Genomic DNA, 26,597 nt, shown 5'->3' with positions numbered 1-26,597 from the left:
AACTGAACCACGTTGCTGCACTTTTCAATTAGGCGTCTTGCAGTTTCATGCGGGGATTTATAACATTTCTCAGTCTTACACGAATGCCTGTTAACCAGCAACTGTTAGCACGCTATACATATGCGTCACTTTAACTTTATATCTGTCATGTCCTAATTTACACATTTTACATTAACTCAACATCTGTCCAATGAGGCTGTGGTCCTCCATCCAATAGTCAGTGTTATTTCAAGACAGGTTAAATTCCGTAACCATCAAACACTGATGTGAGCGGTAAAACGTTACACTATTTGCCAGTCGCTTTGAAATATTCCTCCAATCTGTGCCCCCAGGTGAAAGTGAAAACTGCAGATGCTGGGGATCAGAGGCTTATGCCCAAAACGTCGAGCCCTAAGATATATGGCTTCAAACAACGATTCTCCTGCTCCTCGGATGCTGCCTGACCTGCTGTGCTTTTCCAGCACCACACTCTCGACTCCAATCTGTGCCCGTCTGTTTCTGGGATGTATTTTTTGTAAACTCTATTTCACAGTCTTAACATGTCAGTATGTTACTGGACTGTAACTCAAACTTTCTGAAGTGAACCTTGTTGCTTTACTCTGTCGGTGTCAATTTTGAAAGTATCAGGTACCATTTTGGACAGACTCAGGTAGGACTCACTATCCTCCACTCCCAAACCCTATGAATATCAGCTTCTGCAATTTGAAGTTGGGTTTGTATTTATAACTGCAGCATTTTGATAAAGGATAATACTTTGTATATTGTTACTGACAATATCTGCAATGTCACTGCAGATGTTACATTGTTTGTGTCAGTTTCTAGCTAATCAATAGATGTACTATATCCTAATTGGACTATATGTATTACTTTGCAAGTGACTCAGTATTTCATTGTGTAACTGCCAGTTTATTGTTTCTAATCTTGTATTTACTCAGTTTCAGTCAATCACTGGCATGACAGAAAGCAAATATCTCAACATCTCAAAGTTTCTGATGAAATGGACGGTTAATCTCTTTTTTTCACTCCATCCTTGACACATCAGGGTAACTTATAACTGAATCGATCAGTAAGTTACTGATAAAGTGTATAGTGAATGATGCTGCAGTGTATATGCTGTAGTTATTAATTTCTTTCAATCTTGTGTCACTTGAAATATCTCAAAGCAGAAGAACATAAGAAGCACGAGAATTCTGTGACATTTCTATCTGCCTGTGTGTACTCTGTAATGAGAACAGATCGCAAAGGCTTTAGTTATGGTCTTCAGCTCATTTTGATGTTTAATGCCCATAACCAAAGACTCCCTTATCTATCAAAAATGATATATGGCTATATTAGCATAAATTAAGCTGATAACTCAACCCTAAGAGCTCTCTGTGGAACAGAACAAGGGGAGAATGTTCTGCATTGCTTTCTTAGACAGAAGACATCCTGTTCAAAACTGTGTCCCTGACTCGGGATTCTCTCATGAGCAGTGACATACTCCCAGCATCAACTCTGTCAACTCCATTCAGATCTTTTTTTTTTGCTCTAAAGGTCATACATTGTTCTTCAAAACTCCGATGAGAATATACCCAACCATTTTATACATACAATGAGAGGCTATGTATCAATCTGCAGCTCTAAGCTTCTGCTATGTGAATATGTGAGTACAGGTATCACCCTCTCCAGTAAGATTCTGCTATATGCATACTTGAGTCTACTGTGTGAATATGACAGTTTCTGGTCTGTAAATGGGATAGCTTAATCAATTGTCCATGTCAGTTTCTGCATTATTAAAATGTGAACGTAGTTATCAATGTCAACCTGCCATCTTCTGCGAAGTGAACATGTGGGGGTCCATATTGAAATGTACCTGTTGTCCACAGCGACAGGAATACATGAGTTTGGTTATCATTCTTTCCCTGTCAGTTTCTTCGATGTGAACGTATTGGTGTAGTTATCCATCTGTAATGATGAAGCACTTTTAAACAAAACGTTGATTCTCCTGCTCCTTGGATGCTTCCTGACCTGCTGTGCTTTTCCAGCACCACACTTCCGACTCTAATCTCCAGCATCTGCAGTCCTCACCTTTGCCTATCCGTCTGTACCTGTACGTTTCTGATCTGTGAATATGAAAGTGTAGTTATTGATCTGTCCATCAGTTTCTGTAATTTGAGTATGACTGTCTAGTTTTCTAGCTCTCCCTGTCAGTTTCTGTAATGTGAAGATGACAGTCCAATTATCTATCTGCCCCTGTCATATTCTGCTGTGTGAATAGGAGAGTGTAATTTTCAGTCATTCCCTGTCAGCTTTTGCTATGTCAATGCAATTTTAGTTATCAATCTGCCCCATTAGATTCTAGGTGAATGTAAAAATGTACTTATCAACATATACCTGAGAGATTCTGCTCTGGGAATGTGGGTGTGTTTTCAAAACGTACCTGTCTGTTTCTGCAATGTGAATGTGGTTGTGCAATTATCATCCTATTCCTGACAGCTTCAAATATATGAATGGATGAGTGCATCTGTACCTGAAAGTATCTGTACCTGTCAGTTTGTGTTGTGTGAATAAGTGAGTGTACTTGTCTCTGTTTATCATGACATTTGCAGAAACTGCAGGAGCTCTATTTACTTCAAATCTCTGTTGTTCAACATGAATAAGGTTTTAATCGATTGCCATCCATGTCAGGGTGGCTTGGTGGCACAGATTCAATTCCAGCCTTGGTTCATTATCTGTGTGCAGTTTGCACATTCTGCCCGTGTCTGTATGGGTTTCCTCTGAGTGCTGTAGTTTCTTTGCATTGTCAAACATATGCAGGTTTGCTGGATTAGCCATGGTAAATTGTCCTGTAGTCTTCAAGGATGTGCAGTGTCAGTGGGTTAACTATGGTAAACGTGGAGTTATGGGGATTGGGTGGAGTCTACATCTGGGTGGGATCCACTTTGGAGAGTTGTTGCAGGAGGGATGGGCCAAATGACCTCTGACTGCACTGGAGAAATTCTATGTACTGTAAATGAAAGGGAGACCTTTTCTATCATTGTCAGTCTCAACAGTGTAAAGCAGTTTTGATAATTCCACAACTTTTATTCAATGGTATAGTTTTTGATTGTAAGTTATAATCGGCATCTGTATTTTCAATTTATTATTCACATGTTTATAACCACACCACTTCATGAGAGCTTTCGCACTGTGTCCAATAACATCTGGATATCTGTCTGAATGTGTACCTCTTTATGTCAGTATTTGATTTCCCTTTGGACAGGTATGGTGTTTTGGAAAGTGTAGGGGGGTGATGGCTGTTCATGCGATGTTCCCCTGAGAATCCAAGTTTCTGGTACGGAGACTGGCTCTAATGCAACGAGGGGTACATCAGCTTCCAAGAGATCAATTGTGTGAGGGGATTCTGTAGTCTGAGGTACAGATTCTGTGGCCAGCAGCGATAAAGCACAATAGTGTGTTGATTCCCTGCTGCCAGGATCAAGGATGTCTCAGAGAGGGTGCAGAATGTTCTTACGGGGGAAGAGGGGAGCAAGAGGTCATTGTCCACATTGGAACCAATGACATAGGAAGGGAAAAGGTTGAGAGTCTGAAGGGAGATTACAGAGAGTTAGGCAGAAATTTAAAAAAAGGTTACTCCCAGTGCTACAAGCTAGTGAAGGCAGGAATAGGAGGATAGAGCAGATTAATGCATGGCTGAGGAGCTGGTGTATGGGGAAAGATTCACATTTTTGGATCATTGGAATCTCTATTGGGTAGAAGTGACCTGTACAAGAAGGACCGATTGTACCTAAATTGGAAGGGGACTAATATACTGGCAGGGAAATTTCCTAGATCTGCTCGGGAGGATTTAAACTAGTAAGGTGGGGTGATTTGGGGGGGGGGGGGGGGGGGGGAGCAGAAATGAGGGGTTGGGAACCATGGAAGTAGTGAGGAAAGAGATCAGTCTGCAACTGGTACAGTTGATGACAGAAGCGAGTCAAACAGTCGTGGCAAGCAGGGACAAAGTATGAGTAATAAATTAAACTGCATTTACTTCAAAGCAAGGGGCCTAACAGGGAAAGCAGATGAACTCAGGGCATGGATAGGAACATGGGACTGGGATATCATTGTAATTACAGAAACATGGCTCAGGGATGGGCAGGACTAACAGCTTAATGTTCCAGGATACAAATGCTACAGGAAGGATAGAAAGGGAGGCAAGAGAAGAGGGGTAGTGGCATTTATGATAAGGGATAGCATTACAGCTGTGCTGAGGGAGGATATTCCTGGAAATACATGCAGAGAAGTTATTTGGGTGGAACTGAGAAATATGAAAAGGATAATCATCTTATTGGGATTGCATTATAGACCCCTGAATAGTCAAAGGGAAATTGAGAAACAAACTTGTAAGGAGATCTCAGCTATCTGTTAGAATAATAGGGTGGTTATGGTAGGGGATTTTAACTTTACTGGGACTGCCATAGTGTCAATGGTTTAGATGGAGAGCAATTTGTTGAGTGCGTACAACACAATTTTCTGATTCATTATGTGGATGTACCTACTAGAGAAGGTGCAAAACTTGACCTACTCTTGGGAAATAAGGCAGGGCAGGTGACTGAGGAGTCAGTGGGGGAGCACTTTGGGCCCAACGACCATAATTGTATTAGATTTAAAACAGTGATGGAAAAGGATAGACCAGATCTAAAAGTTGAAGTTCTAAATTGGAGAAAGGCCAATTTTGACGGTATTAGGCAAGAACTTTCGAAAGCTGATTGGAGGCAGATGTTCACAGGTAAAGGGACGGCTGGAAAATGGGAAGCCTTCAGAAATGAGATAACGAGAGTCCAGAAAAAGTATATTCCTGTCAGGGTGAAAAGGAAAGGCTGGTAGGTGTAGGGAATGCTGGATGTCTAAAGAAATTAAGGGTTTGGTTAAGAAAAAGAAGGAAGCATATGTCAGGTATAGACAGGATAGATCGAGTGAATCCTGAGAAGAGTATAAAGGAAGTAGGAGTATACTTAAGAGGGAAAGATTTAAAAGAGACCTAAGGAACAACCTTTTCACACAGAGGGTGGTACATGTATGGAATGAGCTGCCAGAGGATGTGGTGGAGGCTGGTACAATTGCAACATTTAAGAGACATTTGGATGGGTATATGAATAGGAAGGATTTGGAGGGACATGGGCCACGTGCTGGCAGGTGGGACTAGATTGGGTTGGGATAGCTGGTTGGCGTGGACAGGTTGGAGCAAAGGGTCTGTTTCCATGCTGTATATCTCTATGACTATGTGACATAAGGGGCAGTTTTATTCTTAAACAAAGAGTGGTAGCAGTGGAACACACTGCCAGGGGTGGAGATGGAGGAAGACACAATACGGGTATTGAAAGGACTTTTAGGTAAGCAAATGAATATGTAAGAAATGGAGGGTTATGGACCTAGACCAGGCAGAAGGGATTAATTGCATTTTGGCAGCATGTTAGGCACAACATTGTGGGCTGAAGGACCCTTTCCTGTCCTGTACTGTTCGATGTTCAGATTTTAATGCAGTGTATATTTTGGATGTAGATTAATTCAAGTTGATTGAAACTGGGTATGATGCATTTAGAATATAGATTAAAAAATATAAACTTCCGTTTCCTCGGTGGTGTTTGACTCTTGTTTTGAACATATCCCTCTGGGAATGGAGCTCAATGTGAACATGACTCAATCCACTCTGTGACTGTGGAAAGGATGTTCTTCGCTCTGACAGCAGTAACATACCTGCAATTTGTTCGAAGCAGCTGGTCACACTTGGCTCTGTACCGAGGGAATATTACATTGTCTTGGTCCTTTGAGTACTTGCCTGGAGGGAGACAGAAGAGATACCTCCTGTAAATCAACATCAGCTGTGATTGGCAACATCAATGTAACATTCAGTTCCTCGTCATTATGGATTTTTTTATTTAAAGCCAGCAATTTAATCAGAACCACGGGTCCGAATCCACTCCTACCCTGAGCTGTTCCTTGTCCATTTTTTCTTATAGACAATAGACAATAAACGCAGGAGTAGGCCATTCAGCCCTTCGAGCCTGCACCGTCATTCAATATGATCATGGCTGAAAATTCCTAATCAGTATCCTCCTTCTGCCTTATCTCCATAACCCTTGGTTCCACTATCTTTAAGAGCTCTATCCAACTCTTTCTTAAATGAATCCAGAGATTGGGCCTCCACTGCCCTCTGGGGCAGAGCATTCCACACAGCCACCACTCTCAGGGTGAAGAAGTTTCTCCTCATCTCTGTCCTAAATGGTCTACCCTGTATTTTTAAGCTGTGTCCTCTGGTTCCGCACTCACCCATCAGCAGAAACATGTTTCCTGCTGCCAGAGTGTCCAATCCTTTCATAATCTTATATGTCTCAATCAGATCCCCTCTCAGTCTTCTAAACTCAAGGGTATACAAGCCCAGTCGCTTCAGTCTTTCAGTGTAAGGTAATCCCGCCATTCTAGGAATTGACCACTGAACTCCCTCAATAGCCAGAATGTCTTTCCTCAAATTTGGAGACCAGAACTGCACACAATATTCCAGGTGCAGTCTCACCAGGGCCCTGTACAGCTGCAGAAGCACCTCTTTGCTTCTATACTCAATCCCTCTTGTTATGAAGGCCAGCATGCTATTAGCCTTCTTCACTACCTGCTGTACCTGCATGCTTGCCTTCATTGACTGGTGTACAAGAACACCCAGATCTCTCTGTACAGCCCCTTTACCTAAATTGATTCCATTGAGGTAGTAATCTGCCTTCTTGTTCTTGCCACCAAAGTGGATAACCATACATTTATCCATATTAAACTGCATCTGCCATGCAACTACCCACTCACCTCACTTATCCAGGTCACCCTGTAATCTCCTAACATCCTCCTCACATTTCACCCTGCCATCCAGCTTTGTATCATCAGCAAATTTGCTAATGTTATTGCTGATACCATCTTCTATATCATTTACATATATTGTAAAAAGCTGCAGTCCCAGCACGGATCCCTGCGGTACCTCACTGATCAATGCCTGCCATTCCGAAATGGAGCCGTTTCTCACTATCCTTTGTTTCCTATCAGCCAACCAATTTTCAATCCAATCTAGTACTTTGCCCCCAATACCATGCACCATAATTTACTCACTAATCTCCTGTGTGGGACTTTATCAAAAGCTTTCTGAAAGTCCAGGTACACTACATCTACTGGATCGCCCTCGTCCATCTTCAGAGTTACATCCTCAAAAATTTAAGAAGATTAGTCAAGAATGATTTCCCCTTCATAACTCCATGCTGACACTGACCTATCCTGTTACTGCTATCCAGATGTGCCATAATTTCATCCTTTATAATTAACTCCAGCATCTTTCCCACCACGGAGGTCAGACTAACTGGTCTATAATTTCCTGCTTTCTCTCTCCCACCTTTCTTAAAAAGTGGTATAATATTAGCCACCCTCCAATCCTCAGGAACCGACCCCGAATCTATCGAACTCTGGAAAATATTCGCCAATGCATTCCACGATTTCCCGAGCCACCTCCTTCAGTACCCTGGGATGTAGACCATCAGGCCCCGGAGACTTATCAACCAAATCCTGGCAAATATATCTTCCCTTAAGTTCAGGTCCTTCAGCCACTTACCTCAGGGAGATTGCTGGTGTCTTCCCCAGTGAACACAGATCTGAAGTACCCATTTAATTCCTCTGCCATTTCTTTGTTCCCCATAATATATTCCCCTGTTTCTATCTTCAAGGGCCCAATTTTTAGTCCTAACCATTTTTTTGCCTTGCACATTCCTAAAAAAGCTTTTACTATCCTCCTTTATATTATTGCCCAGTTTACCTTCGTACCTAATTTTTCCTCTGCGTATTTCCTTCTTAGTAATCCTCTGTTGCTCTTTAAAAGCTTCCCAGTCCTCAGTCTTCCCACTTATCTTTGCTATGTTATACTTTTTCTCTTTTAACTTTATATGTTTCTTAACTTCCCTCGTCAGCCACGGCCACCCATGCCTCCTCCTGGGATCTTTCTTCCTTTTAGGAATGAACTGATCCTGCATCTTCTGCATTATACACAGAAATATCCGCCATTGTTCCTCCACAGTCATCCCTGCACCTTTGAACTTTGGCCAGCACCTCCCTCATAGCTCCATAGTTCCCTTTATTCAACAGAAGTACTGTCACTTCCGACTGTAGCCTCTCCCTCTCAAATTGCAGACTGAAGCTTATTGTATTATGGTCACTACTTCCCAATGGCTCCTTCACTTCGAAGTCCCTGATCAATTCTGGTTCGTTGCACAATACCAGATCCAGAATTTCCTTCTCCCTGGTCGGCTCCAGCACCAGCTGCTCTAAGAATCCATCTCTGAGGCACTCCACAAAGTCTCTTTCTTGAGGTCCAATACCATCCTGATTCTCCCAGTCTACCTGCATGTTAAAATCCTCCATAACAACTGTAGTAACATCTTTGCGACAGGCCAATTTCAGCTCCTGATTCAACTTACATCCGACATCCAGACTACTGTTTGGGGGCCTGTAGATGACTCCCAAGTGGGTCTTTTTACCCTTAGAATTTCTCAGCTCTATCCATACTGACTCTACATCCCCTGACTCTAGGTCCCCCTGCACAAGGGACTGAATATCCTCCCTTACCACCCCCTCTGCCCGTCAGGCTGTCCTTGTAGCCTTGAATATTCATTTCCCAGGCCCTGTCCACTTGATGCCACGCCTCAGTTATCCCCACAATATCGTATCTGCCAATTTCCAAAAGAGCCTCAAGCTCATCCATCTTATTTCTAATGCTTCGTGCATTCATGTATAGTATTTTTAATTTGTTACTGCTCTCACCCTTCCCATCAACCCTTATTTCACTCAACCTTACAGCATGATCTCTTTCTGAGTTTTCTGCCTCATTGATACAGTTGTCTTTCTTGACTTCTCTTGTTCTAACTTTCCCTTCAATTTCCTTCTTAAACATCCAGTTTGTCCCCTCCCCCCCCGCTACTTAGTTTAAATGTAGCGGTGTTGCAGTAGAAAACCTGCCTGCCAGAATGCTGGTCCCTAACTTATTAAGGTGCAAACTGTCTCTCTTGTAGAATTTATGCTTACCACAAAATATACCCCAGCGATCCAAGAAATTAAATCCTTGCTTCCTGCACCAGTTCCCCAACCACACGTTCAAGTCCATTATCTCCCTGTTTCTGGCCACACCAGCCTGAGGAACTGGAAGCAAACCAGTGATAACCACCTTGGACATCCTGCTTTTCAGCCTTCTTCCTAGTTCTCCGAAGTTCCGCTGTACTATGTTCCTCCTCTTCTTCCCGACATCATTTGTGCCGACATGTACCACCACCTCTGGCTCTTCACCCTCGTCCTTGAGGATTTCCTGCACTCTGTCCGCCATGTCTTTCACCCTGGCACCAGGAAGGCAACACACCATCCTTCCATCCCGTCTGCTGCCACAAAAACCCCGGTCAGTTCCTCTCATGATGGAGTCCCCTATTACCACAGCTCTGTGCGATGTCAGAGTCTTCTGCTCTGCCTCTGCGCCAACCTTTGATTGACAGACCTGGCCGCCTTATGAACTGGCAGTGTCATCAGTCTCTACTGTTTCCAAAAGCTTTAACTTGTTCCTGACCGGTACTTCTCCCGGGGTCTCTTGCACCTGTCTCCTCTCTGCCTTCCTCATCGTCTGCTCTCTTCTGGCATGATTGGTGTAATAACCTCGCTGAAGGTCTTGTCCAGAAAGATCTCGTTCTCTCGGATGAGCCTTAGGTCCTCGAGTTCTTTCATCAGTGCTGCAATATGCTCTGTCAGTAGCTGAATGTGCACACACTTTCCACACATATACGAGCCAGACACACCAGAGTCATTGACCTCGCACATCAAGCACGTAGCGCACTGAACCAGCTGGGCAGTCATGTCTTCACCCTCTTCAACTGTGGCGTAATCACTTCACTCAACCTCCTTGTCAAAGACTCCTAATAGCAATCACTTACCTTCCCGACCAGCTTTACGCTCCGCCTGAACTTCCACCCAGCTCCCGCCACTCTCTGGGCTTAAAATTCTAAGCCAAAAGGAATGAGATCCAGAAACGAACCAACACCCATACAGCTCCATAAATGGGGCCTACCTGATGCAAGTGGGTATGTGGATATGTGAGTTTAGTTATTGATCTATACCTGTCAGTTCCTGCTTGGAGAATGTGAGAGTGTAGTTATCAAACTGTAACATTCATTATATGGTCAATATATTTACATATTCACACTGCATAGACTGGCAAGGTCCAATTGATAACTATTGAATCAAAAATAATACAGCACAGAGGGGGCTATTCAGCCCATCTTGTCCATGCCAACCCAAAGACCCCCAGAGGTCCTTTCTCATCTTCTTGCCGCAGCCTGTAGCCTTGCAGTTAATGGAACTGGAGGTGCAGTTCCAGATATTTTTGTTTAAAAGAGTTTAGGGTCTCTGCCTGCACCACCAAATCAGGCACTGAATTCCAGATACCCACTACTCTCTGCATAAAAAACATTTTCCTCACATATCATGTAATCCTACACCACTTTGTTTGAATCAATGATCCCTGGTATTTGAGCTCTCTGCCAAAGGAAACAGTTTCCTCCTGTGTACTCTAATCTCTCCCTCTCACTATTTTGTGAAAAATCACACAACACCAGGTTATAGTTCAACAGGTTTATTTGGAAGCACGAGCTTTTGGAGTTCTGCTCCTGCATTAGTAGCTCACTGTTTAGTGTTCACTATTTAATATTCCTTAATCCTGGCACCTCTGTTACAAAGAATAAAACCCAACCTCTCCAATCCCTCCTGATAGCTACAATTCACCAGCCCTGGCAACATTCTAGTAAATCTCCTCTGCACTCTCTCCAGAACAATGACGTCCTTCCTGTGATGTGGTGACCCGACTGCACACAATACTCCAGTTGTAGCCTCACCAGTGCCTTATCCAGTTTCATTGTTATATCCCTACTTTTGTATTCCATCCCTCTGCTCAAGGAGAGCATTCCACGTGCCTTCTTTACATCCCCATCTACCTTTATGGACCCATGCACTTGGACACCAAGATCGCTCACTTACCCTGCCCCCTCAGTATATTCCCATTTATTGTCTATTCCCATTTTCTGTTTGATTTCCCAAAATGTATTCCCTCACATTTATCAGAGCTGAACTCCATCTGCCACTTTCCTGCCCACTCCACCAAACCATCTGTAATACATTTGGAGCGGACAGCTATCCTCTACACAATCCACTAAATGGTCAATTATTGTGTCATCTGCAAATTCCACAAATTTGCCCAACACATTCAAGTCCAAATCCTTAAATGTATAAAACAAACAACAGAGGTCCCAACACTGAGCCATGCAGAGCACCACTTGTAACAGCTTTCCATTCACAAGAGCAGCCATCAACCATTACCATTTGTTCCCTGTTACTAAGCCAACTTTGCATCCAATTCAACACATTACCCTGTTTCCCACGGCTTTTACTTTTTGAACCAGTCTGCTGTGGTGATGCTGCTCCTTTAACAAGCCTGTAAAAGACACAGGCTCCGAAAAGTCTGACTGGATGGGTTTTAGGGACATTTTGATTATAGTGAACAGATTATGCCTCAGGCAAAAGGCTTCCACATTTTTAAGAAGAACTTATACAATGAAAGGGGAGTGGCCCAGTTTTCCCAGCTCAGCTTTTCTCTAGTTTGATTTGGTTTTTGGCTGTCTGGCTATTGACTGAAAGCAGTCAGGCTGTTGAAAAAGCTGCTGAACCCAAAGAAGCTGGTCCATGCTGGTTCTCTCTCTCTCTGACATCTTCCCTGTAAGACCCTGTGTTTGATTTTAAGGGTGTTTGTGGGGATTGTTGCAAGTACTGGGAACAGCATCATTAAGTTGGTATAATCTGTAGGGTTTTTGGATAGGTTAAGTTATTTCGTATTCTGTTCTCTTTTAAGGCATAGGAGCATTTGTTTGTGTTTCATTTGATAATCTTGTAAATCTATTCTGTTTTGTTTAAAACAACATGGTTTGAGCAGCAACATCACTTCTGGAATATTCGTGTTACACCTGCTTAAAACAACTAGCAAAGTTAGGGTCCAGGCTACTTGAAATGTTTTGAGGGGGTCTGGCCTGTTCCAGACCAGTTAGGGGGCTCTTTGCAGGATTTGTTCTGTAGTTCTGATTTGGGATTAGGGTTGTTGGACTCGAAGGCAGCGAGTGGTAGGTGTTAGTGTCCTTTGTTCCGGGTTTTGAATTCAGTTGGTTTAAACTATGCTTAGGAGAGCAATGACTCTTTCAGTCATCAAGAGTTTTCTGTGTGGGTGGAAGGAGTGATTTTGGGGCTTTTACAAAAGGTGATTAAGGGTAAGCTGCTGGAAATAGCAAACAGTCTGGGATTGAGGCTGTGTCCTTCCATGAGGAAAGGAAATTACAGCAGTAACTCAGCATTTACATTTGTTGGAAACACCATCAGAATCTTTAGAGATGGCTAACATTCAATGGAAAATGCAGCAACTTGAGTTCGAGGCAAAAGACAAGGACAGGGCAACAGAAATGAAATGTTTTGAATTATGATTAAACGCAGAAGAGAGGGGAGAGAGAGAGAAAAGGAGAGAAAGAAAAGGAAGAAAGAGAGGGAGTTTGAACTTTGGAAAATGGCACTTAGACAGGAGTTCAAAAATTCACTTCCTGAAGTAGTGAAAACCCATGTGAGTTCAAATGACAAGATTGGCAGCTGAAACGGCTGATGGTTATGAGTTGATCCATAAATCAAAGTTTGGCCTCGAAAACCAATTTCTATCCATGAGAGATAGAAGTTGAGGATAAGAGAAATCCTCACATGGAAAGGAAATGATAGATCTCAGTGAAGGTTGTAAGGATGACTTATCACAGGGTAAAAAAGGAAACCCCTGAAGGGGAAAGAGAAGTTAAAAAGCTCTGGTGTTTTCGCTACAATAAAGTAGGTTACATGAAATCACAGTGTTAGTGGGATAGGAAAGGCACTGGGAAGCCAGATTTAGGAAACAGAATAAGCCAGTGAATTTTGTTGGGATGGTAACAGAAAGCACAATGGAGGCTCGAAAGCTGCACCAGAATGTACAAGCTGGTTGAAGGTGCCAGATCTTCTTAAACCATCCACCTCTGAAGGTAACGTTTACTCGAATAGGCCAGGAGGAGCAGGTAAAGTGGTTACAATATTAAGAGACACAAAGATCCTCTAAATCGGTGATGCTGAAAGATGAGGTGACATGTACCTCTGAAGGACGATTGCTAGAAAAGGTACTAGTAACGGGAATTCATGTTGAGACAAGAAACACTGAATTGTGAGAAGTGTGTCCAGTGAAGAGTGGAGAAGTTGTGGGAGGAGTAGAGGACAAACTCTCAGCTCCAGGAATACAATTTGTCCTTGCTAATGATATTGCTGATTCACCAGTAGGAGTGCTGCCTACTGTAGTTGAAAAGCCAATGGAAAATCAGGCAACTGAATTATTGATGGACACATACCCTGTGATTTTTCCTGACTGTGTGGTGACAATGTCACAGTCACCAGTTGAAACAGGAGAGATCAAAGAGTACAGATAAAGTTGAAGTGAAATTAGCAGAGACCCTGTTTGATGAGATGGTTGAGACAAACTGGGAAGAGATAGCTGAGATAAATTAACCAAGTTACAGCAAAAAGATGAAAATCTACAGCAATTCTACCAAATGGCCAACACAGAAAGAGAATCTGAATATATCCCTGCATATTATTATCTTAAAAAATGATGTCTTAACGAGGAAATGGAGACCAACACATATTCAGGCTAATGAGAAATGGGCAGAACTGTGTGAGGTTGTATTGCCAGTTGGTTATAGAGGGAGATGTTGTGAGTAGCGCATGAGCTACCACTAGGAGGTCATTTAGGAGTGAGAAAAACTCAGACTTTTGCAGACATTGTTTGGAAATCACATTATTTAATTGTTTTCTGTCTGGAATGATTATTCAGTAAAAGATTAATGCTGTCCTTCTCAGTCACAGATAAACTCCATGTAAATGTGCTTCATCTGGGTTGGAGGATTTGAGTTAGTGGTAGAAGCTGAATAGGCTGGAGCTGTTTCCCCTGGAGAGGGACCTTTACAGAGGTTCATAAAATCATGAACAGCATGGATAAGTGGTGGAGGCTGGTACAATATTTAAAAGACACCTGGTATGGGTATGTGAATAGGAAGGGTTTAGAGGGACATGGGCCATGTCCTGGCAAATGGGACTAGATTGGGTTGGGATATCTGATCGGCATGGACGAATTGGACCGAAGGGTCGGTTTCCGTGCTGTACATCTCTATGACGTGATGGCTGTGAATAATAACACTGATTGGAAATGGGGTGATGTGCACTGAGAATGGAGAGAGAGAAAAACTGTTGATGAGCACAGTTTCCCTCCATCTCTGAACTTAGCAGCTGCCTCACGGATGGTTGTTGAAACTATGTAACAGTATGATCTATTTGTTTATCTTCAATGTAGAAAATGTTCTTATTAAATGCAGATTTTAATGCTGTTCCTGAGTGTCTATTTTGGACGAGGATTCAGTTGATCTATCTTCAAAACTGGTGTAAATGTCAATGGGCTACTTACCTGCTGTTTCCTCGAGGCAGCTGGTCACACTTCGCTTCGAACTGAGGAAGTATTACAGTGTCTTAGTCCCTCAGGTATTTGTCTGGAGGGAGACAGAGACACCACCTGTTAATCAACGTGAAGCGAGTCTGGCAATATTGATCAATGTCACATTCATTGCATATTCGTTAGGATAAGCCAGCAACTTAAACAGAACCGCGGATCGGATTCTATTGTTGCACTGAGCTGCTCTTTGTCTGGAGATTGTGTTTGTTTTTCATATGATTCGATACCAACTGAGTGAGATGGAGAAACTGAGCAACAACTACACAGCTCCATGAATGGGACTACTCACCACCGGGATACTAACACAGTTCAATATCTAACTCCCAAAACACCACCAGTTGGAGAGAGAAAAAAATGGCGCTATATCTTTTTTTTTCCCCAAGACCCACTCCTTTTACAGGAGTCTCCCATTCCTACGTTCGGTCTGTGATTCTGCTATTGACTGCACAAACTCAACAAACAGTGAGAAACAATGAAATCTCAACAGAGTTCAGAGGATGGTAAACCACAAGAATGATCCACAGCAGCTTCTTCCCGCTCTGCCTCCCTCAGCAGGCCCACACACAGCCCGAGAAAGGCCTCTCTCTTCCCCCCAGCCCGCTCACTCCAAGTTCCGGGACCAGTTCCTGCTCCGCTCGGCCTCTTACAAACAGCCCCCGGTTCTCCCTGAACTCACCCCGAATCAATCCCGGTCTCGGAGCACCCCCCGTGTCCCAGGCTCCCATCCCAATGTGCTGCTGGAAGGAGCCTGCTGTTCCCTCGCTTCCCTGGACGCTGATCTCTCCATTACGGTCTGTTTCAAACAAACCTCTTGCACTCACTGAATACGTGCTCCTCAATGGCAGCGCTGGGGGAGAGCCTCACGCATGCGCTCCTCTACTCAGGAACAGTCAGCTTTGGGGAGAAAAGGAGGACCAGTTCCACCACAGAACACACTAGATGGCCTCCTTCTTTAGAGACAGCAATTTCCCTTCCCACGTGGTTAAAGATGCCCTCCAACGCAGCTCGTCCACATCCCGCACCTCCGCCCTCAGGCCCCACCCCTCCAACCGTAACAAGGACAGAACGCCCCTGGTGCTCACCTTCCACCCTACCGACCTTCGCATAAACCAAATCATCCGCCGACATTTCCGCCACCGCCAAACAGACCCCACCACCAGGAATATATTTCCCTCCCCACCCCTTTCCGCCAAGACCGTTCCCTCCGTGACTACCTGGTCAGGTCCACACCCCCCTACGACCCACCCTCCAATCCTGGCACTTTCCCCTGCCACCACAGGAACTGCAAAACCTGCGCCCACACCTCCTCCCTCACCTCTATCCAAGGCCCTAAAGGAGCCTTCCACATCCATCAAGGTTTTACCTACACATCCTCCAATATCATTTATTGTATCCGTTGCCCCCGATGCGGTCTCCTCTACATTGGGGAGACTGGGCGCCTCCTAGCAGAGCGCTTCAGGGAACACCTCCGTGACACCAGCACCAATCAACCACACCGCCCCGTGGCCCAACATCTCAAATCCCGCTCCCACTCTGCCAAGGGCATGGAGGTTCTGGGCCTCCTTCACTGCCGCTCCCTCACCACCAGACACCTGGGAGGAAGAACGCCTTGGAACACTTCAACCCAGAGCATCAATGTGGACTTCAACTGTTTCCTCATTTCCCCTTCCCCCACCTCCCCCTAGTTCCAAACTTCTAGCTCAGCACTGTCCCCATGACTTGTCCAGACTTGTCCTACCTGCCTATCTCCTTTTCCACCTATCCACTCCACCCTCTCCTTCCTGACCTATTACCTTCATCCCCTCCCTCACTCACCTATTGTACGCTATGCTACTTTCTCCCCACCCCCACCCTCCTCTAGCTTATCTCTCCACGCTTCAGGCTCTCTGCCTTTATTCCTGAAGGGCTTTTGCCCGAAATGTCGATTTCGCTGCTCCTTGGATGCTGCCTGAACTGCTGTGCTCTTCCAGCACCACTAATCCAGAAATAGGGTTACAGCATCTGCATTCATTGTTTTTATCTTTGGGGAGAAAAGGTTCAGTCCCAGATACAGTTGGGGCTGGAGTGAGCTGGAGGCGGAGCAGGATGATCAAAGACATAGCCCTGCTGTCTGTCACTCAGTTTCCTCTGAATTCTGAATTAATACAGAACTTACCACTGTGTGAAAAAAAAATTTCATCCATCTAAAATTGACTTTACATTTGTTGTCAAGCTACACAATCCGCTGGAACCTGACCGAGAGTGTTTTCTACGCTTGGGGTCGATGCAACTCATTCTCAATTGCACGGAGTTGAAGAGAAATGGAAAGAAAAAGTTTCTATGTCATATTTTTCCTGAGTCAAGAGTTGAGTCACGTCGAGTGTGGGATTAATATATTTCTGAGAATTTGATTGAGAACTGTGGGCCCAGAGACCTATCGATATCTGCTTAAGCGTTGTGCAGCTTCATTTAGGGATTATAGCATTTCTCAGTGTTATGCAAATGCCTGTTAATCAGCAACTGTTAGCATGATATATATGTGTCACTTTAACTTTGTATCTGTCGCGTCCTTATTACACATTTTGCGTTAACTCAACTGCTGTCCATTCTGATTCTGCTCTTCTCTGTAATAGTCAACTGTGTTACTTCAAGAGAGGTTTTATTCTGTATCCATCAAACACTGATGTAAGCAGTAAAACGTTATGCTATTTGCCAGCCACTTAAATATTCCTGCAATCTGTGTCCCTAGGAGAGGCGAGTTCTGCAGATGCTGAGGATCAGAGGGCTTATGCTTGAAACATCGAGATGAAGGGCTTATGCCCGATACATGGATTTTCCTGCTTCTCGGATGCAGCCTGACCTGCTGTACTTTTCCAGCACCACACTCTCAACATCAATCTGTGCCCGTCTGTTTCTGGGATGTAAACCATTTTTGTAAACCCTATTTCACAGTCTTTACATGTCAGTACGTTACTGGACTATAACTCAAACCTTCTGAAGTGTAACTTGTTTTACCCTGTAGGTGTCATCCATTGACCTAAGAATGTGTTTCATGTAGTACCGACAATTTTGAATGTACCAGACACCACTTTGGACAGACTCAGGTAGGACTCACTACCCTCCACTCCCATACCCTATGAATATCAGCTTCTGCACACAGACAGTCACCCAAGGCTGGAATCGAAGCTGGGACCCTGTTGCTGTGAGGCAGCAGTGCTTACCACTGAGCCACCGTGCCACCCCAAGAGCAGGGGATGGGATCTCCAGGGAGAATATGCTCAACCATTTTATACTTACAATGAGAGCCTATATATCAATCTGCAACTCGCAAATTCTGCCACGTGAATATGCGAGTACATTTGTCACTGTCTCCCTGTCAGTTCTGCGATGTGCATACTTGAGTGAAGTTATCTGCCTGTACCTGTGGGTTTACACTCACTGAATATACGAGTAGAGGTTTTCCTCTCTCCCAATAAGATTCTCGTATATACATACTTGAGTGAAGTTATCACCCCATACCTGTTGGTTCCTGCTCTGTGAATATGACAGTTTTTGCTCTGTGAATGTGATTGATAATTAAACAATCTGTCTATGTCAGTTTCAGCATTGTTAAAATTTGAACATTGTTATCAATATCTCGGGTGGGGATCTACACCTGGGCAAGATCCGCTTTGGAGAGTTGTTGCAGGGGGTTGGGTCAAATGACCTCTCTCTGCACTGGAGAAATTCTATGTACTGTAAAAGAAAGTGAGACTTTTTATACCATTGTCAGTCTCTGACAGTATAGACCAGTTTGGACAATTTCCACAACTTCTATTATATGGTACGATTTATGATTGTAAGTTATATTCTGAATGCGCATTTTGAATTTATTGTTCACATGTTTATAACAACACCACTGTCTGACAGCTTTTTCATTCTGTGTCCAATAATACCTGGGGATCTGTCTGAATGTGTATGTTTTCATGTCAATATTTCATTTCCCTTTGGACCACTTGAAAAGTGATATTCATAGGGTATGGGAGTGGAGGGTAGTCAGTCATTTTATAAGAGATGTATTCTGTTTTCACTTTGTGGAAACAAATTAAATTGCGATGTTTGTTTCCATCTGACACTTGGCCTGCTATCTAATTCCTCCAGTCTGGACAAACAGAATTGGTACATGAATTACATACAGTCATAGAGTCAGACAGCAACTTTAAACCATGGTGAGATAATTGGATGAATATTTAATCTGAATGTTTATTTACTTCTTTCCCTACATAACTGGAATACATTGTAACCATGCAATAGGGGGCTCAGTATTTCTGAATAAATGAGTGGAGTTTACTTTTTGACCAATGTGATGCCATGAATTTAAATTTGATTAGAAGTTCACTTGTACACTGGGACTGACATATTTCACTCTTACCCTGTCCTGTTTAACTTCATTAATGAAATGCTAGCTCTCCCAACCATGTGATCCTTGCAGGCATGATTTTTCTATTTTTGCCTGTGCACCTACTAACCTGACAATATTTATGTGCTTTGCAAGTTATTCTATACCCACTGTGTATTGGCACTATCTCATTCTTTGTTGCGTTCAGAAATCAGTTTCCTTCACACCCTTCATTCCATGAATAAGGACAATAACTGGCGCAGTCAGCAACTGTTTGCTCTGCCCTTCCATTCGCTTGTACGGCTTGTATGCTTGGGAATTACTATCTACCTGTCAGTCTGTGCTATTCAATGGGACTGGTCCTTCAAAACTCAGCTCCGATGTGACAGGCCGCCAGAGTAGAGCCACGTTGTCTACTGAAGAACTTAGACACTAAACTTTAATGTTGACTACTCAGGCAAATGAGACTGGATTAGTTCAGGATATCTGGTTGGCATGGATGAGTCCAGCTGAAGTGTCTGTTTCTGTGCGGTATAAATCTATGACTATATGGCTGTGAATAATAACATTTATTGGAAATGGGGTAACCTGCATGGAGAATGGAGAGAGATAAAAACATTGTAATTCCTTGTTGGTATTTGACTCTTTGCTTGAAATTGAGCTGACTGTGCATCGAATTCAAACTGCTCTGTGACTGTGAACAGGACGTTCTTTAGTCTGACAACAGTAACATACCTGCTGTTTGTTGGAAGGAACTGATCACACTTGGCTTTGCCCCAAGGGAATATGTCTTGGTCATTCAAGTATTTGTCTGAAGGAAGACAGAAGAGACATCTCCTGTAAATCAACATTAAGTTTGACAGTATCATTCATTTAATAATCATTAGGCTGTTTTTCTTTCAAACCGGCAAGTCCAACAGAACCACAGGTCTGATTCTATTCTTGGCCTGAGCTGCTCTTTGTCTGGTGATTGTAATAAAAATATCGAAACCAATTCACTGAGAACCAGATACGAACCAACACCTCCACAGCTCCACAATAGGGCTACCCAACACAAGTGCGTATCTGGATCTGAGAGTTTCCTTATCAATCCATACCTGTCAGTTCCTGTGAGGTGAATGTGGAAGTACAGCTGTCAACCTATACCTGTCAATATAAGCTGTGCAAATGTGTGAGTGAATGTAGCTATCAATCTGTCCCTGTCACACTCTGGTAAATATAGTTACATTTTGGCATTGCAGAGACTGACAGGGACAGATTAATAACTACACTCACACATTCACAGAGTATAAACTGACAGGTTTATAACTAAATTCATATATCCACACAGAATAAACTTGCAGGGACTGGTTGTTAAATACATTTTATATAAATGTGTTTCACTGATGGGGATATGAGAATTTAATGATCAATATGTACCTGTCAGTTTCTGCCCTGTCAATATGTGAGTTTACATATCAATCTGTCCTGAACAGTTTCTACTGTGTGTAGACTGTAGTTATCAACCTGAACCTGTCAGTTTCAGCTATGAAAATGCAAGTGCCATTATCAGTATCTACTGGTCAGTTTCTGCTGTATGAATATTAAATGCAGTCAAATTGTACCCATCAGTTTCTTCTGTGTGAATGTAGATATTGATCTCTATTTGTCTGCTTTAGCTATACCAATGTGTGAATGCAGTTATCAAACAGTACTAGTCAGGTTTTGCTATTTGACACCAGAGTGTCTTTGTCAATCTGTGACAGTCAATACCAATCTGTCCCTGTCAGTTTATTTCCTGTCAATATGTGAATACAGTTATTGATCAGTACCTATCAGATTCTGCTGTGAATGAGTGTATCAATCAAACTGTAGCTGTCAGTTTCAGCGATGTGAATGTGGGAGTACAGTTATCATTCTCTACCTGTCAATTTCTTCTTTGTCAAAGTGAGTAACTCAATCTGTACCTTTTAGACTCTGCTACGTGAATACATAAATATAGTTATCAATCTGCAGCTGTCAGTTTCTGCTTGGCGAATATGTTTGTGTAATTGTCAATCTATCCTTGCTATGTGAATGTGTGAGCTGAGTTTTCACCTGTTGCTATCAGTTTCTGCTTTGTGAATGTGAGAGTTTAGTGATCAATATTACCTTGTCAGGCTCTGTAATTCCAGTGTTTTGAGTGTATTTATTCATCTTTTCCTGTCAGTTTGTGTGACTGTAGTTATCAGCCTGTATCCCTCAGATTCTGCTATATGAACATAAGACTGCAGTTATTCATGTAATTATATCATTGTTACCACATGTCCTGAGATAAAGTATTGTTTTGTGCACCTTACAGGTAGATCATCTCATTCAAAGCCCATCAAGGTAATAGAACAGAATCCAGTGTTAAAGCTGCAGAGAAGGTGCAGACAGGGATTAGCATCACAATTTAGAGGTCCATTCAAAAGTCTAATAATAGCAGAGAAGCAGTTGTTCAACCTGTTGGATAATGTGTTCAAACTTCTGTATTTTCTACCTGACAGACCAGTGGAGGAGTGTATAACTGGGGTCAGATGTTGGTTGCTTTCCCGAGACAGAGGGAAGTGGAAGTTGAGCCTTTGGATGAAAGGCTGCTTTCAGTGATGGACTGGGCTGAGTCACAACTCTGTAGTTTCTTGTGGTCTTGGGCAGAACAGAAGCCATACTACGCTGTGACACATCCAAATGGGATGCTTTCTGTGGTGCATTATTAAAAATTTGCAAGAGTCTTTATGGACATGCTGAATTCCCTTAGCCATCTGAGGAAATCTGCTTGGTGAATGTCATAGAGATATACAGCACAAAAACAAACGCTTTTTTTTTTTGGCCAGCACCCAGCCCATATCCCTCCAAATACTTCCTATTCATATACCCAGCTGCATGTCTTTTAAATGCTGCAATTGTACCAGCCTCCACCACTTTCTCCTGGCAGGTCATTCAATACAAGTACCACCCTCTTCATGAAAATGTGCCCTTTAGGTGTCTTTTATATCTTTTCCCTCTCACCCTCAACCTATGCTCTCTACTTCTGGACTCCCTCCACCCCAGGGAAAAGACTTCATCTATTTATCCTATCCATGCCCCTCATTATTTTATAAACCTCTATCATGTCACCCCTCAGCCTCTGATGCTCCAGGAAAAACAGCCTTAGCCTATTCAACCTCTCCCGAGAGCTCAAATCCTCCAAACCTGGCAACATCCTTGTAGATCCTTTCTGAAACCTTTCAAGATTCACAATATCATTCCTACAGGAAGGAGACCAGAATTGCATGCAATATTCCAACAGTGCCCTAATCAATGTCCTGTACAGCTGCAAGGTGACCTCCCAACAACTGTACTCAATACTGAATGTGTTTGGGTAATTGTCAATCTAAGTTTGCCAGGCTCTGCTATGTGAAAATGAGAATTTACTTTTTAATAGTCCCTGTCAGTTTTTGCTTCATGAATGCTTTGTTTCGTTAAGAACCCTTCCCGGTCAGGCTCTATAATGTAAATGTGAGAGCATTTATCAATGTTTGCATGACAGAATTTCTTTTGTGAACATGTGAATGTGGTTATCAATTTTCCCTAGTAATTTCTGCTCTGTGAAAATGTAGTTATTAATCTCTAATTGAAAACCAAAGAACTGCAGATGCTGGAAATCAGAAACTAAAACAAATTGTTGGAAAAGTTCAGCAGGTCTGACAGAGTCTGTGGACAGAAATCAGAGTTAAAATTTCCAGGCTCTTAACCCTTTCTGTGAAGAGATGGTAGCCAGGAAAATATGAGTTGTTGTGCAGAAGATTGGGGGTGTTGAAGGGTAAGGGAGTAAATGGTGGATGGAGATAAAATCCAAAGAGAGGGAAGAACAGTTGGACAGATAAACTAGTGGATCACAGTCAGACGAGGATGGTAATAGCTATTAATAGAGACTGTTAGTGAGTTTTGGTGTACAATAGAAGACCCTATGATAACACTGCGTGGTGAGAGGGGTTTTGGCTAATGATACGGGAGAGGTCTTGCTCTAAAGATGTAGAATTCAATATTGAGTCCAGAAGGCTGTCGAGTTCCCAAGCAGAAAATGAGGTGCTGTTCTTCCAGCTTGCACTGAACTTTGCTGGAGCCTGAGACAGAGATGTTGGCCAGGGAACTGGGTGGTATGTTGAAGTGGCACGCTACTAGAAGCTCAGAGACATTTTCTTTCTGGACTGAATGTAGATGTTCTGCACAGTGGACACCCAATCTACACTCAGTTTCCCAGCATAGAGAAGACCAAATGGTAGCTAGGAAAATGCACACAATCAGTTCTGAGGAGGGATCACTAGACCTCAAATGTTAAGTCTGATTTCCTTCCACCAATGCTGCCAAACCTGTAGATTTTCCAGCAACGTTTGTTATTAATTTCTACCTGTCAGTTTCTGTGCTGTAAACATGATTGACATGTACAGTTTGATAATGACAATGTATGCGATTTGAAACAGGGAGTGTTATTAATCTGTTCCAATAAGTTTTGATGATGAGAATGTAGTTATCAGTCTTCCTCTGAAATGTCCTGCCATGTGCACATGTGTATGATTATCCAATCTGTCCCTGTTATATTCTGCTCTGGGTATCTCAGGATGGAGTTACGAATCTGTATCTGTCAGCATCTTATTTATAAACGGGCAAGTGCATTAAGCAGACTGTAGCTTCCAGTGTTTGCTAAGTGAATGTGTTAGTTTAGTTGTCTGTGTGCGCGCGCGAACGTGTATATTTGGTATCAAGGGAGAGAATGATACATAATGTGCTCCTTATTATTGGTTATTGTATTTCACAGTGATTCAGTGTTGTCTAAATTAAAACATGTCATTTTTAGTAAGTGCAAACACAATTAATTGTTTCAACTTCTGCTACTTGACATGAATGAGGTTTTATCCATTGCCACTGGAGTCAGCTCCCATCAGTGAAAATAGATGTGTTTCTAGATCTGCTAATATTTGGCCTCGTACATGTAATTGGATAATGTCCACAGTTTATGTTCTTTAGTTTTAGAGCCTATAGGACCCATGGACAGGTGAACATGCAACACATTACAACAGAAAAGCATCTGTAATTTTCTTCAGAATCAAGGGGAGAAAAGCAATAGACTTTTGTAATTCCTATAGTGCAGAGTCTAACCATGAACAGTGGGGATATCAAGGTCTGGTTTTCAGAATGCTATCAGTTTTGGCATTGTGACATACTTTATCAATGAATTAATGATCAGTATTAACCAAATCAATTTGCAACTAAGTGAACACTTCAACTGCATTGCAGCTGACTGAAGACAATGCTCCTTGTGCAGAAAAGAGAATTGGCCAATTCTATTTTATTTACCAATCTGGACAAGATTAGCAGTATTCTTGTGTTGCTCTCTGGTAGGGTGGGGAAAAAACAAAAGGTCTTTTATTTTCCACTATCGGTGAAGAATATTTAAACAGTCAAATTCAATTTAATGAACAATCAACTCTTGTTGGTTAAAATAAAGGAGCAGCTTGACAAACCTATCAATTTTAGCTTTTTCTTTCTTTCTGCACTACTGTAAATAGTAATGATCTGATTCTATTGACTCCTTGGCAAAACTATATCCTGATTCCTTGATTTATTTTTGTAGTTTAATGAAGAGATAGTCAAGATGAACGCAGGGTTCTTCATAGATTTCTTGAAACAAATTTTGAAAGACACACAGAAGAAGAAGAAGAAAAACGTTCTTCCTGGACTGAAAAAAGAAACTCCTACAAAATGATGAAATGGAGAATGGCGTTAGGATTCAGTTGGGGATGACAACTTCTCTGCTGCCATGAAAAATCTATGGAAATGGAATACTCATTGAGTTAACAATTCTAATCCCTTTCAATCAACTGTGTTGTTATAGACTGTTCTTGATCAGTGCAGACTTAATAATTTGAATAGACGTATTCTGTGCTGTTGATCTCTTTGACTTGAGATCAGAGAGTAGAAGTCAGCTTGATGAAATGTTTTCTGCTAGGTGCGGTGTATATGGATCTTCATCACTGTTAGATGTTGTAATGTGTATTTCAGGATGGTGTATGAATTTGCAACTATTGTAAGTCAGTCAGTAGTTCTGTATGAGATAGAATGGTGTGTGTGCTTGCGCAAGCACACATATGGGGGTGGGATGGATATGGTGGTTGTGGGTGTACACACGCAATGAGCACTCCCTCCACACCAGGCTTTGGCCCACAGATTCATTTGGAATTTACATAGCTTAATTGTTGTCTCTTTTCCAGGACAATGATTTATTAAAAATGTAATATTGACTTTCTCAGTTACTGAAATTATCAAAGTTTCCTTCTGCATCTGCACTCAATATCTTCTTCATATATCCTCGTTGTAACAATGTAAACAAACAAGTCATGCTGTTACCTGGATTGTAACTTTAAAATTGCCTTGACTACATGTGGGTTAATGTAATTCCTGAATGTATGTTTCATGAGGATACAGTCTATCCCTCTTCAGATATTGCAAATGATAATTAGCTATGCAAAATGAAATTTATTAGAACTGAGCTTTTGAGCATTGAGTATTCATACAGTCATAGAGATGTACAGCATGGAAACAGACTCTTCGGTCCAACCCGTCCATGCCGACCAGATATGAGTTTAAAAAGAATTTTTTAAAAATATATTTCATCAGTTGTGTCCGACTCTTGGATTGAATGCATTCTTCTGGAAATTGAGCTCAATGTGTATCTGACTCAATCAACTCTGATAGAGGAAAGGATGTTCTCCAATCTGACAATTGTAACATACCTGTTAGTTGTTAGAAGCAGATGGTCATACTTGGCTTGTACTGAGGAAATATTACATTATCCTGGTCCATCAAACATTTGCCTGGAGTAAGAAAAGAGACATATCATCATTTCTGAGTAGGAAAAAAAATCAACTGATCAACACAATATTCAGGTCATGATCATGATACGTCTGTTTTTAAAAAGAACAAGGTCTGGTTACAAAAGAACACTGAGCCCCTCCCAGTCTTTTTCTGTTTGCGAAATTCTGAAACAATTTACTCAGATGAAAAAACTAACCAACGTATGCACAGCTCCAAAAATAGAATAATTACACAGTTCAATATTCAGCCCACCCCCCCCAAAAAAAAACACTAACTGATGAAGGAGGAACAACGGGCACTTTTATCACATTTAGATACACTGCCCTTTATTTCCCAACAATTCAACGTCTATTCGCAACAAACAGCATGAAACAGAAGCCAAGCAATGAATTCCCATCAGTGTTTAGGGGATTGTAAACCACAAGACCAACCCATAGCAGCTTCTTCCGGCTCTGCCTCCCTCACCAGGCCCACACACAGCCCGAGAAAGGCCTCTCTCTTCCCCCCAGCCCGCTCACTCCAAGTTCCGGGACCAGTTCCTGCTCCGCTCGGCCTCTTACAAACAGCCCCCGGTTCTCCCTGAACTCACCCCGAATCAATCCCGGTCTCGGAGCCCCCTCTGTGTCCCAGGCTCCCATCCAGATGTGCTGCTGGAAGGAGCCTGCTGTTCCCTCCCTTCCCTGGGCGCTGATCTCTCCATTGCGGTCTGTTTCAAACAAACCTCTTGCATTCACTGAGTCAATGCTCCTCAATGGAAGC

The 26,597-nt window shown here is 42.5% G+C and overlaps 1 long non-coding RNA gene across 3 annotated transcripts; it reads right to left on the bottom strand.

Annotated features, from left to right (window-relative positions):
- Positions 1-810: 810 nt before the first annotated feature.
- Positions 811-26,597, bottom strand: LOC140470773 (uncharacterized). 3 transcript variants are annotated; one of them, XR_011956678.1, is made up of 7 exons: positions 26,428-26,597; positions 25,757-25,837; positions 21,114-21,210; positions 19,719-19,794; positions 14,582-14,663; positions 5,719-5,800; positions 811-2,102 (listed from the first exon to the last, which is right to left on the bottom strand). It is a non-coding gene; the product is annotated as an uncharacterized lncRNA (long non-coding RNA). The 3 variants fall into 3 exon arrangements; XR_011956676.1 differs by lacking the exon at positions 21,114-21,210 and having other exon boundaries at positions 19,719-19,820; positions 26,428-26,596; XR_011956677.1 differs by lacking the exon at positions 21,114-21,210 and having other exon boundaries at positions 26,428-26,596.

Source organism: Chiloscyllium punctatum, chromosome 52 (assembly GCF_047496795.1).
Source record: "Chiloscyllium punctatum isolate Juve2018m chromosome 52, sChiPun1.3, whole genome shotgun sequence".
In the NCBI taxonomy this organism is placed as follows: domain Eukaryota; kingdom Metazoa; phylum Chordata; class Chondrichthyes; order Orectolobiformes; family Hemiscylliidae; genus Chiloscyllium; species Chiloscyllium punctatum.
Note: the sequence above shows the minus strand (reverse complement) of the source record. Positions and strands in the feature narration are given on the sequence as shown.